The sequence below is a fragment of the Alligator mississippiensis genome, chromosome 4 (assembly GCF_030867095.1).
Source record: "Alligator mississippiensis isolate rAllMis1 chromosome 4, rAllMis1, whole genome shotgun sequence".
Classification (NCBI taxonomy): domain Eukaryota; kingdom Metazoa; phylum Chordata; order Crocodylia; family Alligatoridae; genus Alligator; species Alligator mississippiensis.
The window spans coordinates 92187460-92203417 of NC_081827.1; the positions used below are offsets into that span (position 1 = coordinate 92187460).

The 15958-nt window shown below is 42.5% G+C and overlaps 1 protein-coding gene across 1 annotated transcript in view; it reads right to left on the minus strand.

Moving 5' to 3' along the window:
• The window catches only part of ANO4 (anoctamin 4), a 414571-nt gene that overhangs the window by 388390 nt on the left and 10223 nt on the right, over positions 1–15958 (minus strand). The window lies entirely within an intron of this gene.

Here is a 15958-nt window from a genome sequence, read left to right on the forward strand (position 1 = left end):
TATTTAAGTACTGACTGGTCCAAAGAGCAATTGCAAACAAAGCTTTTTCCATATAATACACATTTACATTTGTATTATGATAATCAGCAGTTCCAGCAAAACAAACCGTGTCTGAGAGATGGATTTATTTATCCAAGCCATTCTTTACTGAAGTCAAAGACAGTCTTTCCTTTGACTTCAAAAGGATCAGGTCCTGAATTTGAGAGCATACAGAAGATGCTAGAAACTGAGCTCAGACACTCTTTGGAATCAGGATCCAGGAACTGGCATTTCTGTGACCTTAAAAATATTACCTGAACTTGATTAAATAATAATACCAAGCATTTTTATTACTTCTCATCCAGGAAGCATCTCCTGGTTGTGCAAATATTAATCCAGGACACGAGGAAAAACAAGAGTAGATCTAATGGGATAGCTCGCATCATCAAATGCTGAATAAGGTCCTTCCTTGCCTGCTATGTAAGCATGAGGTTGTTGTCGAAAATCTGGCCAGGGAACAGCTGTATCTGAAGCGGGCTCTTCATCTCCTCTCTTGCATCTAATCATCTAGACCATGCCTCTGCTCTCAGAAATGCTCTCAGCCACAATGAGAGCAGGGGTACAGCTTGAAGGAACCCAGAGCAGCAATGCAACAATGCAGCTTGAATACTGCTCTAAGCAGCACAGGACTTGGCGTCCTGCTAATGCAGGAGTGTGCAACCTTTTTCCCTGGTGGGCTGGATGGGCAGTACCCTGTCTGTCTGCAGGTCAGATCTCACCAGTCATCCCAGTCTGGCACTGGGTCCAGCACCCCCACCACCTGGAGGGGGGCATGGGGCAAACCAGCCACAACCCAGCCCTGTGGGGAAAAATAGGAGTGTGCCTTGGCCCCACAGAAGAAAAGGGGGCATGGCTTGGCCCCATATGGGAAAAGGGGGCATTGCCTGGTCCCAGTCCATAGGAGAAAAGGGGTTATAGCCCAGCCCCACAGAGGGAAAGGGGGACATGGCATGGCCCATCTGTACAGAGGAATGGGAAGCATGGCTTGGCCCCAATCCAGATGCAAGGGAGTGGGCTGTGACTGGCAGTGTGGGATTTCTCACCCTAAGAGGAGCCCCATGGGCTAGATGCAATGGTTCCATGGGCCACGTTTGGAGGGCCATCCAGCACATGAATAAACTCTGTAGTTTATTGCTCCAGAGTTTTTTGCTCCAGGGTATGCTGTTTGAATGTGCGCCTGGGAGCAATTAACTCCAGAGCCATGAGCTCCAGAGTTTATTCATGCACAGCACAAGGAGCCCAGTCAGAGCAGCCCCAGCTGGAAGGAGGCCCCGGGGGTCAGCCTGCCAGCCTGCGGCTGCTCTGACCAGGCTCAAAGTGCTGTGGAGGGGCTGGCTGGGGCATGAGGGTGCTTCAGCACAGGGCTAGCTAGCAGATAGTGCCCACACTGTAGTACCCTTGTGCCCCAGCTAGCCAGGTCAGTATCTATACATGCACTGATGCACATGAAAAAGCTCTGCAGCAGGGTAGTATTTGTATTTACAAGTACTGCCCTACTGTGCAGTTTTAGTTTTGTGTGCCCTAATAAGAGTACACATGTAGATGCTGAGACATTTACTGTGGAGCTAATTAGTCAGCTCCGCAGTAAACATCTTGTGTGGATGTACCCTTACTTAGAGCTATAACCCTGTCAAGATTTTTAGCCTTGCTATATCCACTAGTGTGTAACTAAAAAAATCTATCTCAAGGTCATACAGTTTGGAAATAAGCAGGTTTGATCGCCTTTTAACTTTATTTATTGACTCATAAAATACTTAATGTAGCTACACTATTCACAAGTACAGGTATTACAACATGATTACTTAATATTGGCCAAAAAGGGATACAGAGAGTTTCCCATTTTACCTACTATCACTAACCTTATCAGGTTTATGGGACTAAAAATACATTGCATCATGCTCCAAATCTTAAAGGTTACCTCCACTAGCTCTGGAGGACTGTGCTCAGAAAAGTGTTTCAGGGACAAGGCTCCTTACCTGAGGACTTGCTGTCACCCCATGAACTCAGTTTTGGTCTGTTTTATGGCTTTTGCTTAAAACTTAAGATGCAGGTCCAGCATATTAAATGGAATGTCAGGCAAAAAGAAAGAAAAAGTCTTTATTAAATCTGAAATTCAAATAAATTCATTTTATATCAGCCACGGTCACTGGATGTAGCAAAAATATATTCAGGAAAGAACTAGATAAGAGACAAGAACAAATACATATATGAATCAGGTCTGTCTTAGCAGCATTTTAAGACTGAAATATGACATTACAGAGCCTCCAGCTATAGGACCTCTATTCAAATAAAGCCAAGGCTGTAAGTGAGAAAACAGTGGTAATATCTGATGGCTGTTCAAGCTCAGTGAATAAAATGATGAACTCAGACCAGTTCCTGGAGAAGGAACATACTCATTCCAACCAACAAACCAAAACAGATCTTGTCAGATATTTTCAGCAGGAGAATTATCAGGCAGGCCATGGCAACTAAACCTATTGCTAACTACAGAAATGGTCTCTGTAGTCTTGAACCAGAGATCAGGGCTTCTGTCTGTGCTGAACCTATTTGTAGATACAGAGAGCACTGTAGGCAAGTGTTAACCATTTGTGACATTTGCAGCCACACCACATGCCATAAACTGGACTGAGACCACCAGGTCACTCCCTTCAAGCATGTTAGTAAGTAGCGGCTGGATGAGAACAACTTAAAAAGCAATATGGCCAAAATTAAGTATTTACTTAAGTGCTTTGTTGGATCAAAAGCAGGTCACTCAGCACATTGTAGTTCTGAGCTTATGATGAGGTCAGAAAACAAGTATTATTAACAAGTTTCTTTCCTTTCCATTAACATAAAGTATTTTTGCCTTATCTAGACATTTTGATTAAATCAGCCAAAAGGATTTTTGAGTAAACAAATATCATCTGCTTTTGAATCATAACAGTAACCCTGATGTTCTCCAAAGTCTTGAAATTGTGAAGTACACATATTCAGCTGCTTAAAAGTATTGACTTAATGGTACTCTACATCTCAAGAGTCAGCAAAGAAGCTATTAGTGACCAATACAGTCAATGCTCCTTTTAAGATCATAATTCATCACATTGATTGAACGTGGTATGCCTTTTCCCCATTTTGGGGTTTAGATTTAAATATATTTCTCTTGCATTTTACTCAGAAAAAATGTATTGTCTACATTTTGAGAGCATAACTATGCAAATCACTATATTTACTGAGTTCTTATATAAAGTGTATAGCTAATAAATTAAGCAACAAGTTATTATCACTATCTAATAAATAGGTGGAAGAAAAAAAGCAAAGAGATAATCTTCCCCCTTTCATGCAGGTTAAATTATAAATACAGACACCAATATGCATTAGCATATTAGCGCAATTAGCATCATATTACAGGCACAGTCAGGAGACACTGTAGGGCAGACTTCTCTGTCACTTTTTAAGCTGTGCCATTTCCATAGTTAAATAGAATTCACCTTCACAAGTTGCCACAGCAGTACAAACAATATTCACTAACAATATTTTCCCTCCCACACATATAAACTGTTGCCAAAAGCTAATTGTTGCTCTGTCATTTGATATAGACTTGATAGAAATAATTGATATAAAAAGAAAATGACTTACCAATGTTGCATTCCCTTTGTTAAGAAAGCCACAACTTTCTCCATCTTACATTTAGAAACAGTTGAGAATTTTCTGATAAAAGAGCTTTTTGTCAGAAAATGTCAAAATCAAAGAAATACAAAACTTTGGTTGAAATATGCTAATTTTGACTAAACATTCATCACAAAACATGTAAATTCCAGGTTGGAATTATTAGTCAAAACTAGGCAGAAAGAGACCTACCTCAGAATAGATCATGGACCTAAATCTGGGCCTCTCTTCCCGGCATATGCATGGCATATCCACCAAACTATTGATTATTCTGGAGTGAGCCTCTTTTAGAGGCGTAGACATACATAATATTTTAAATAGTTTAAACCTGAAGCAGACAGACATACAAGCCTGTTAAATTCTTTTAAATCTGCCTGGAATAGTTCAAAAGGATACCTGAAAAAAACAAGTGCAATTTTGAACTAGTTCACTGTGAACCAGTTCAGTATTATGTGAACAGCAATTCTGTGACATAGGTCTGGTTGGTCCTCCAGGCACCCTAGAATGCATTGCTCTTCACCCTTCTACATATTGCTACAACTGGCTACTCTAGTAAGCAGCCAGAACTCTACTGCCTCCCCACCTTTCTAACAACCGCCTGTTTTCTTCCTCACATCCTACTCAACTATGGCCCCTCAACATGCTCTGCAAGCCTCAGGGAATCCAAAGGCATAGGCCCAAGTCCTTTTTCCTCACCCCTTCCAAATAAGGCGCACACACTGCAGACTTTGGGGAGTTACAAGCTATTAAAGTTTACTGAATTTACGTTTAGGAGAGAAAGCAAAACAGAAAAGTGCAAATGCCTCCTGGCACAGATCACTCATGCCCTGGCACCCTCAAATCATTGTGAAAACACTTCCCTTAACTTGTCTATTTCCAGGCTTGCTGGGGTGTGTTTACTCCCGCCCCCAGAGCCACAGTACTTCAGTGACTGCAAACCAGTTCACAAATGTATAACATTTGGGACCAGTTCAATTGTTATGAATGTCCACACCTTTACTTTCTTTTGTGGAACTGTTGGATTTCACTCTAACAGCCCTTTTTTTGAATGGTCTTGATCTTCCAGTAATCAAGCTATCTTTCTTCAGCTATTTTTTTGTGTGTTAGTTACTCTGGGTAATGTCTCTCTTTTCTGATTTCACAGCCATAAAGACTTCTAGTTCAAGTGTGCCTGTCTTCCTCAGACCTGAACAAATGCCTTGCATTTGAAAGTTTGTCTAAATATATCCCAACGGTTGATCCAAAAATTCTGGCTTCTCATATATAGATAATGAAATATTTATTGGACCAGAGAGAGAGAGAGAGAGAGCAGAAGTGTGCTTCTGACTCTAGTGTAGTTTAGTGGCTATCACCTACAAAAAGTAACACAACTCTGAACCAGGTAGTTTCCAAGGTGCCACCCTTGACCTACCTTCTGCCTGACTTCAGTCTAACAGGGACCGCTACCTCTCCCTTGAGATACAGAAGGCCCAGGCTCAAATTCCTAGTGTTAATAAGGCAGAATACCAACTTAAATCTCTCTCTCACATCCCAAATTAGTCTCTATTCACCAAATGATTTGCTAGTCTCAGGAAGTATCTTCCTTTTTGAAAAAGTCTTTGACAGGTCTTGACATCCATGTCTCATCCCAAATTAGTCTCTATTCACCAAATTATAGTCTCAGGAGGTATCTACATTTTTAAAAATATCTTTGAAAGGTCTTGGTTTTACTATATACCATGATAAAAAAAATTAAAACAAGTGTTTGACAGGACAGGAAAACTGTTTCTTAATTTTACAGCATGTACAAATCATCAATATTATAAACAAATTATACACAAAGAATTTAAGACACTGCTATAATTTCTATCAGTCCAAGCAATATTGATAAATAGCATATCCACGCAAAAAGCAGCAATATTTGGAAAACATAAAAAAACCCCTTAAACAATTATGAAAATTTATGAAAATAAAAGATCACATGCTAAAATATACATTAAGTATGAGAAGCCAAGCATTCAAACACTTAGCTACTGAACTAAGCTGTACTTTAAGAACATTCATAAAAATATTCAACTGGATTAGCTTTAAATTGAGAATGATTTCTCCACCAGCAGGCAATTGTGAGCAGAGAAAGCAGAGGAATAAGTATTATTTATTGTCTTACAAAATCATTGAAATGCCAGAGACCCCCTTGTGCTAGACAATGTACAGCAAAACTGACTCTGCACCAACATACTTTTAAACTACTTGTGCAATTATTGACAGGTGAATTCAAAACACATGGGAGGCACTTAAGGAAACAGTACTAACCAGTCTGACAATTGGTCATGGCAAACTGGCTGCCTAATCATTGTCAATGGGCTAGTTTGTTAGTTTGCTTTGTATGTGTATCAAGACAGGGAAAAGATTTAAGGAGGGATTAGAAGGAGGGTGAGATAGCACTGTGGAATACAGCGGAGGACCAAAGCAGGTTTGTTGTTGTTTTAGACCCACACAAAAAGTCCTTCTGAGAGCAACATGCACAAGGGACCAGGAAAAGCCTTAATAGCTTTTCAGAATTTCTTTTGAAATTAGAAGTCTGATGTAGAGGTGCAACTAGCCAGTACCATGCTTCCAGTAGCAGCAGGTACCCAGCTGTTCCTGCACTGTATGTTTCTGCAGCTTCTCTGCCATCCCTGTTTCCACAGCTGCTGCAGGAGGGAGGGAAGGAGACAGAGATAGAGGACAAGGCACCCCACTAGCTCCATTCCAGCATGCCACACCCTCCCCCTCCCACACACGTGCATACACGCGCGCGCACACGCGCATGCACACACACACACACATACACACACACACTCTCTCTCTTTCTCTCTCTCAAACAGCACCTAGGGATTATGTACTGCTCTCCCACCCATCCTCATGCTACTGGTCTGATGAATGCTTCACTATAAAAAGCAATTTACTACAGAAATGTTCATGTTTTCAGCACAGGGTGTAGACCCCCAGTAAAGGTGCAGCAGTCTTCCTGAAAGCATGTTTCAGGATGGGTGGTGGATGGGTCGGTGGATGGATCGGTTGGTGGATGGGTCGGTTTTGACCTGGAAGGGTGTGGGCAGTGGGGTCCCGCAGGGCTTGGTCCTTGGACCAATACTCTTTAATGTCTTCATCAGTGACTTGGACGAGGGAGTGAAGTGTACTCTGTCCAAGTTTGCGGATGACACAAAACTGTGAGGAGAAGTGGACAAGCCGGAGGGCAGGGAACAGCTGCAAGCAGACCTGGATAGGTTGGACAAGTAGGCAGAAAACAACAGAATGCAATTCAACAAGGAGAAATGCAAAGTGCTGCACCTAGGGTGGAAAAATGTCCAGCATACCTACTGGCTAGGAAATGACCTGCTGGGGGGCACGGAAGCGGAAAGGGATCTTGGAGTCCTAGAAAAGCTAATGGCACTTTATCATGCATCAGCAGATGCATGACGAATGGATCCAAAGAGGTGATACTTCCCCTCTATCGGGTGCTGGTCAGACCGCAGTTGGAGTACTGCGTGCAATTCTGGGCACCGCACTTTAAGAGGGATGTGGATAACCTGGAGAGGGTCCAGAGAAGGGCCACTCGTATGATTAAGGGCTTGCAGGCCAAGCCCTACGAAGAGAGACTAGAGAACCTGGACCTTTTCAGCCTCCGCAAGAGAAGGTTGAGAGGTGACCTTGTGGCTGCCTATAAGTTCATCATGGGGGCACAGAAGGGAATTGGTGAGGTTTTATTCACCAAGGCGCCCCCGGGGGTTACAAGAAACAATGGCCACAAGCTAGCAGAAAGCAGATTTAGACTGGACATTAGGAAGAACTTCTTCACAGTTCGAGTGGCCAAGGTCTGGAATGGGCTCCCAAGGGAGGTGGTGCTCTCCCCTACCCTGGAGGTCTTCAAGAGGAGGTTAGATAGGCATCTAGCTGGGGTCATCTAGACCCAGCACCTTTTCCTGCCTATGCAGGGGGTCGGACTCGATGATCTATTGAGGTCCCTTCCGCCCCTAACATCTGTGAATCTATGTTCTCAACAAACAGTGTTGCCCTTCATAAGCAACAGTGCAGTGCCTTAGCCATAAGTCAGGACCCTGCTGTGATATCTTATATTCTATGTGTGAAACGGATATAGACAGGAAGATTCAAGCAACTGATGAAACAATATCGGTTGGTATAAGAGGCACTTTGACATCAGTAAGGAAATATATATAAGAGATCATCTAGTAGATTTTAAATGAGGATGCCTGTTGGGAAAAGAATCAGTTTATCCAAAAAGCTACTCTATTTCTGCTTCATAATCTAGCAGTGGGGGGACAACCTGTTCGATAGGCATGCCAAAATTAGCCCTGCAACCTCTGAACCTCTTCCCAAACCTCATCTGCTTGCCATTTTTTCTCTCTGCCCTGTATTTCCTGCCCAACCTGCTGCTCTGCTTTCTGTCCTATCCGCTGCCATATTGCCTGGCCTCTTCTTGATCTCCTGTATGCCACAGACAAAGCATGGCCATACTCCTTGTGGCACATATGCCACGTGTTGGCTACCCCCAATTTAAACTAAGTACCTTTTCTAGCCTCCCTCCTGCCTGGACTTTTGCTACAGATTTTTTTAAAAATGTATATATCTTCACATTTCCGTCTTCTAACCTTCTCTCTTTTTCTCTTTATTAAAAAAACAAAAAATAAATAAATATGAATTGGCAGGTAAGACTCTTTGGGTAGATGTGATATCTTTTATTAGACCAACTAAAAGTTGGAAAAACATGAATCGATACTTAATGATAAAGTATGGCTCCAAATGAGCCATGGGTTGCATCAGTTCTCCAAATCTAGTGACTTTGACCTTGATTAGTGTTTTGTCTAGTTACACTCAGAATAATATGTTCTCCCTAGATTTAATCAGATTTCCAATCACAGTCAGAAGGTATTGAGAGCTAGAAATCTACTCAGCCAGTCGTAAGAAAACATCAGCACCGTCTTGTGGTGCTTGCTTAGTTTAAATATTTTCTGAAATTATTAACTAAAAGTAGGGTTGTTGTTTGTAGCTGTGTTGGCCTAAGGACATAGACAGACAAAGTTCTTTTGGGTAAATGTGATATCTTTTATTAGACCAACTAAATAGTTGCAAAAAACGTTATTTGCAAGCTTTTGGGCACAAACGCCCTTCTTCAGGCACAGTAAGAGTCTGCTGGTGTTGTGTGTTCTCTGTGGTAGAACAGAAGCCAATAAGTCACTAGCCAATATTCTACCATGGAAAACACACAACCAGCAGACTCTTCCTATGCCTAAAGAAGGTTGTATGTGCCTGAAAGCTTGCAAAGAATAATTTTTCCAGCTGTTTAGTTGACCTAATAAAAGATTTCACATTTACCCAAAGAATCTTGTCTAACTGAGAGTAGTACAGTCAAAGTGTAGGTCCTAAAACTTAGCAGCTAAAATTAGAACACATCAGCTGACAGCACTTTCTGGTAGCAGACTGGATATTAAGAAAGAGGTTAATGCCCAGAACTTAATCCTAAAGGCCACATTGTCAGCACTATCTGGAATTCTATCCTAGTCATATCCTTGGCATAGGTTAGTAGTTCCTTTAAATAAAATACGTTGTCAGCCAGGGTATAAAAATTTCATGCTCAGATGCCAGTGCTTTGCCAGTATAGTCATTAAAAAGTCATTAATAGTCATTTAAAAAGCTCCCATAGACAAATAACTTGATTAACTTTCAATTAGAGATGGGTACCTAACTCGTTTAAACCTCTCTGAAATCCCACGCAAAATTATTCATTTTAATAATAACCTTATTTGAAGGCAGGGCAGGGTGAAAAGTAGTGAAGGTGTAGGGCAAGGTTATAATGGACTTCCTGGGTTATTGAGTCCAGTTCGCCATCATCTGGTACTGCCACATCATAAACTCAGTCAAGTATCACCTTATACCTAGTCTGGTTTCTTTGTTCCCTACCCCTCTGTAATATAAAGTTGTTCCAGAACCTCACTCTGATGATTAGAAGCCTTCTTATTGCCAGCCCAAAAGTATTTATGGCCAGTTAATATCCATTTGTTTTTTGTGCCAACACTGTCTTTTAGCTTAAATAGTTATTTTCTCTCCTTGGAGTTGACTGTCTCCCACCCTGCCCTCTTTCAGAGCCTGTCCACACTGCTGTGGACAAGGATGAGCCTGCCCCACTCTCTCAAGTCTGTAGGCACACTCCTGAATCAGAAATTAGCCAGCAAATCTGCTTTGGGTTCATCCTCAGAACCTGTTCTCAGGTCCTCAGTATGCCTCCTGTCCAAGTGATCTACACATGCCCTGAGTTTCCTCTTACATAACAGGCTCTGCATGGCGCTTATTATTTCCTTTAATGTGCAGCTTTTCTCCTCATCTGTTTCCATTTTAATTCAATCCATTCAAATGGCCAGTTACACAATGGCATTAGTATTTCCCATCTCTACTGGCAATACCTCATTTGATACAAATACAACAGGGTGCCTCCTTTTTGTTTTTTATTTTGTTTTGTTTTGTAGCTGCATCTCACTGATGGCTCCTAATCATCCTATGGCAGACAGTCATATCCTGGTCTCTCTCTCCTTTCTTTTCCAAGTGATGAGGTCCAGACTTATTATACAAGTTCTAACTGCACTGAGTAGGACTACTGTACCATTAAATTTCCTTTCATTTTTATTATTTTAATCCTCAAAACCATCCAGTTCTTTCTGTATGATATTTTTATCCCCCCTCTCAATTGAAGTTTCCTCCAGTTTTGCGTAATCAGCAAATTTCATCAGTCACCTACTTTCTGTGCCAAAGTCATTTGTGAAAGCACAAAATAAGTCCCTATATTGATTCTAAAGGAACCCCACCAGTAATCTTCCTCAAACCCAGTACTTCCTCTTTCATGGAAACCTATTCTTGTGTCTCCTTCAGTCAGCTCCTATACTAACCCCACTATTTTCTCCAGATAGGCTAATAATTTTCCCTATGGTACTATATCAAATGTTTTTTATAATACTCTATACAAATTAGATCTATTGCATTTCCTTTCTCTAGAAGGCTAATTATCTTATCAAAGAAATTTAATCTGAATATGCTCCATGCTATTCTCAGAAAGAGTTACTGAGAAGAATTAATTTACTGTATAATATATTTCCAGTTCAAGGGTTATCTGAAAGGAGTCTTAAAACCTGCATAAAAAGAAAAAAGGAACAAGAAGATAGGATTGTCTTCCATTTTTAAAGCTCATATTCATACAATGGAAGGGAACCAAACATGATTAATACAAATTTTCCTGTTACGGTATATTTCAGGTGTTACGCCTCAAGATGTGTCTATGGGTCATTATGTAACCTCATTGGTGAGGCCTATTCCCCAACTCACCTGCCACATCTTAGTGTTATAATAAAGGAGGGGTTCAGAATACTCTTGATTAGGCTCCTGTCTGGGGTTACTCATGGTACTGCTGAGGCTGACATGGGGCTTTACCTCCCCTACACCCCATCCACTTGCCAGCCGCTGAAGACAACAATTTTGTGATGCTCACCAGCTGCCACTGTGCTCAGGCTCCAATCCAAGCCCTTATATGTTTTCTTCAATAAGCCTATATTTTCCTTTGTCTTTAATCAGCCTAAATGGCAAAGTAGGGGAACCCCCTTTCATTTGGGGTCTTCTCTTCCCCTAAAACCTCTAAGGGAGGATGCAAATGAATAAATAAAAGAAAAAGAAATAAACCATGCAGTGTTGTCTGGTACTCCTGCCACACTCTCTTTCTACTCTAATTCTATCCCTACCCTAGCCAGGGTCCCTCCCCCCCCAGCAGCAGTCCTGCCAGATCCCTATCACTGCTACTGGGCTCCAACCACCCTGAGCAAGCTCCTGCCTCCACCAGCAGCTGCCTTGCTGACTCGCTCTCTGCCTTGGCATTCTCTGTGCCTTTTAAATTTACCACAGCCATGTGCCACCTACTCTGATTGAGAAGGAGCTTAAAAACTGGTATGGCTGTGCCGCACACTGCTCTGGCTCCCTCCTCAGTAAGTTGGATGGTTCCCCCAAGGTCCTTGACCCCTATAGCCTAGGTCAAAAGGGGCTTTACCAGGCTGGGGCTCACGCAGACTGACTGCACTGCCACACAGGGGTTACCAATGTTTTTTGGGCAGAGTGCCAAAAACACCCACAGGGCATAGCATGTTGATTAGAATATTCTGTTTGATTTTTGTCTATTTCAAGTATAATATAAACAGACTATGACAATATTACTGTTGAAATACATATTGCAATCTAGAAATCATAAGAAAAAAGGTTGTATTTTGTTGGTATGATGACAATTTTTAAAAATGTGGCAGAGAATGAAAGTTAAAACAGAAGGCCCTGACTGCTACCTATCTTCAAACAAATTAAGACAATAAAGTAAGAACACAGTTGGATAAAGATCTTATTCATTTAATATATTTTTCTTATGGCTCAATGTCTAGCTGGAAGGAGGTATTAAATGGTATTCTGTAGGGATCTGGCCTGGGTCCAATATTGTTCAATACCTTCATCAATAATTTGGACAATGGGATTATATGCATTTTTGGCAAGTTTTTGGATGACACCAAGTTGAGTGGAGTTGCAGACATTTTGGATAGTAGGGATAGGATCTATAATGACCTGGATAAATTGGGAAAAAATGGTCTGCAATCAACCAAATTAAATTCAACAAAGACAAATGCAAAATCCTGCACTTGGGAAAGAATAATCACAGCACAAATAAAGACTGGATAATGAATGGCTAGGCTGCAGTACTGAAGAGAAGGACCTTGGGGTTACAGTGAACCATAAGCTGCATTAAAGCCAACATGCTCCTTAAAAAAAAAGAAAAAAAAAAAGCCAACAGCATACTGGGTTTTATTAACGAGTGTCATTTGCAAATCAAGGGAAGTGGTTCTATCACTCTATTCAGCAATAGTGAGGCCTCATCTGGATATCTGGAGTACTGCTGGACCCCACACATCAAAAAGAATGTGAACAGACTGGAAAGGATTCAATGCTGAGTAACAATAATGGTTAGAGGTCTGGGAGACATGACTGGGATGCTGAGGAAAGGCTGGAAGAATTAGGGTTACTTAGTCTGGAGAAGAACAGACTGCAGGGGGAATTCATAACAGTCTTCAGATACCTGGAGGGTGATTACAGAGAGGATGGAGATGGGTTTTTCTCTGGCTGTGGGGATTAGGACTAGGAGCAATGGCCACAAGCTTCAGCAAGGCAAATTTATGCTGGAGATTAGGATGAACTCTCTGACTATGAGAGTGGTCAAGCATTGGAACAGGCTGCCTTGAGAAGGAATCTCCATCCCTGGAAGTTTTCAAGAGTAGGTTAGACAGACACTTTACTGGGATGATTTAGTCAGGCCAATCCTGCCTTGAGCAGAAGACTGGACTAGATGACCTTGTGAGGTCCTTTCCAGCCCTACTTTCCTGTGATCCAAAGATCTAAAAAATACCAGGATGAACAATTTTTGAACACTGCCAAACTCAGATGGTGAAGAGGGTTTTGAAACTAAATAGCTATTCTGAACTAGATCACAAGGTGAAGGGGTAAGGAAACTAACCCTGCTACGTGTTTAAGTTCTATGACATGTATGGAAGACTCAAAGGAAACACCCCCTGATGCCTACCTTGCTTCAGTTTTCAGATTGCACAGAGGTTAGATGACTGGTAGAATTAATATAAAGAAAGAATGGGAAGAGATGCAGATGATGATAATTAAAGAATATGTCTAAAAAATCTGATATTTTGAATTATTCTAAATCAGCCCGGCCTAACAGAATTCACCCCAGGATGCTGAAGGAAATAACTAAAGAAATCTTGGAGCCACTTGGAACCAACTATACCAAACCCTTCAACCTCAGGAACTGGCACAGGGAGCCAGCAAGGAAAGTTCCCACTTTTATAGAGAGGATTTTAAGGATTAGGATCACAAGCCAACAGGCTAGGGAGAAAGGAGCAGGTTCAGGTGAATAAACATTAACATTAAAGTACATATACTTAAGATCCAGGTAGCAGGTAATAAATAGTGACATTGGCCATGTTTACACAAGACACTGATTGTGCAGGAGCTTGTTACTACTGTGCAGTAGCGCTGCATGGCAGGAAGTATAACACACTACTACTGCACAGCAGGAATGAGCTACTGCACAGTCAGTGTCACAAAAAAGCCATTCGGTGATGCTACTGTGCAGTAACTTCAGTTATTTAGTGCTTGTTTACATTCGTGTAGATGCAGCCACTGTTGTGAAATCGCCCAAGAAAAAGTAATATGTAGGGAACACTAATACCATGGTATATACATTTGAGAAACCTTAAACCCTCCCACAACTCTGGAGGGACTCCCAACCAGGCCATGGTCCCAAAAAGTTTTAATTGCTGTCTACCAGGGCTCCCATATCTGAGCCCTGCTGCTGCTTGCAGTCCTGGCTCTGCCATACCTTCTGAGTCACCAAACATGCAGCTCCCTCAGCCACAGTATCCTGTGCTCTGTTGCTACTTTTCCACTTCCTCCCATCCCCTGCAGTCTTCTGGAAATTGTAGTGCACATTAGTCTTTCCTTTTTTACAGACAGCCTCTTTTCAACCCTGAAATTCACCAATGTAGAGTCTCCCTTACTCAGTGTTGGCTTTTTTTCCCCTGCTTCCCTCCCCCGCCACCCCACTTCCCTGCTTTACCTTTTTTCCCATTAATTTCTACCTATTTACATTCTCACTGACATCCTGTCACACTTTTAGCTTGTCTCATTCCTTGGAGTCTCAGAGCAGCAAAGGCTTCCTATGCCTGAAGAAGAGTGACTGCACCCAAAAGGTAGCTAAGAACTTTTTCCCACCTACTCACTTGGTCTGATAAAAGATAGAGCATCTACTCAAAGAACCTTTCCTGCCTATATCCTTAGGGATGGTGGCCCCTGCTCAGGCCACAAAGCATGCCACGTTTCAAGGAGATAAGTGCAGGGGCTTGGGGGGAACTGCACCTCAAGCTGCAGACAAGCAAAACTTGTGCCATGGGTGACACTGTGTGTGTTAAGGCGCTGCAGGATGAAAGCTGCAGGGATGGTAGCCCCTGCTGTGGCCACGAAGCCTGCCAGCTGTCAAGGAGATAGGTGCAGGGCTTCTAGGTTCTGGGGCCCTAAACCTCTAGCTGCTGACAGACAAAACTCATGACATGGGTGCTTGTGCAACTGACTGTCTCTGTCTTGGGGCAGTTGATTGTCTGTATTGATTATTTCCTCCCCTTAGTCTCTGGTTTTGTAGGTGTTAATTGGTCCTAATTAACTGGCTACATTAGTTAGCAACTGTGTATTGAGCTGGTCCCTGAGTGAGTCATGACTGATTGATAACTGGTAACACAGTAGCTCTGCAGCCAGGCCTGCAGTAGTTCCCCACCCCCGCCCCCCCCAGCCCCAAGACAAACACAGTTACACAAGCACCCATGTCACGAATTTTGCCAGTCAGCAGCTAGAGGTGCAGGGGCCCAGAATCCCCCTGCACCTATCTCCTTGACAGCTGGCAGGCTTCATGGCCACAGCAGCGGCTACCATCCCTGCAGCTTTCACTCTGCTGCACCTCAACACACACAGGGTCACCCATGTCACAAGTTTTGCTTGTCTGCAGCTTGAGGTGCAGTTTCCCCCAAACCCCTGCATTTATCTCCTTGAAACTTGGAAGGCTTTGTGGCCTTAGGAGGGGCCGCAACTCCTGCAGTTTTCAGCCCACTGTGCCTTAACATGTACAAGGTCATCTATGTCACGAGTTTTGCCTGTCAGCAGCTTGAGGTGCAGTTCCCCCCAAACCCCTGCACTGATCTTCTTGAAACTTGGTAGGCTTTGTGGCCCCACCAGGGGCCACCACCCCTGCAGTTTTCACCCCCTTGTGTTATAACACATAGATGTGACATGAGTTTTGCTTTCAAGAATTTGGGGTGCAGTTTCCCCTGATCCCCTATACTGATCTTCTTGAAACTTGGCAGGCTTCATTCACTCAGCAGAGGCTACTATCTTTGAAATTTTCAACCAAATAAGACAAAAAACAACAAAGTTATAGATCATTTAACTGATTCCCCATTATACCCTATGGCCAGATCTCTGAAGTGGTTCCGAAGCTTTTCCGAAGTATTTCGGAAGCTCCGAACTGCTTTTGAAAGCCTAACGAAGGCAGTGCTTCGATCCAGACATGCTGCTTCAGATGCCAAAGCATCCAAAGCTTCTCCGGATCTGAAGCAGGGTCTGAAGCCTCGCACAGCCCTATAAATCAGATGTCCATGTTATCCTA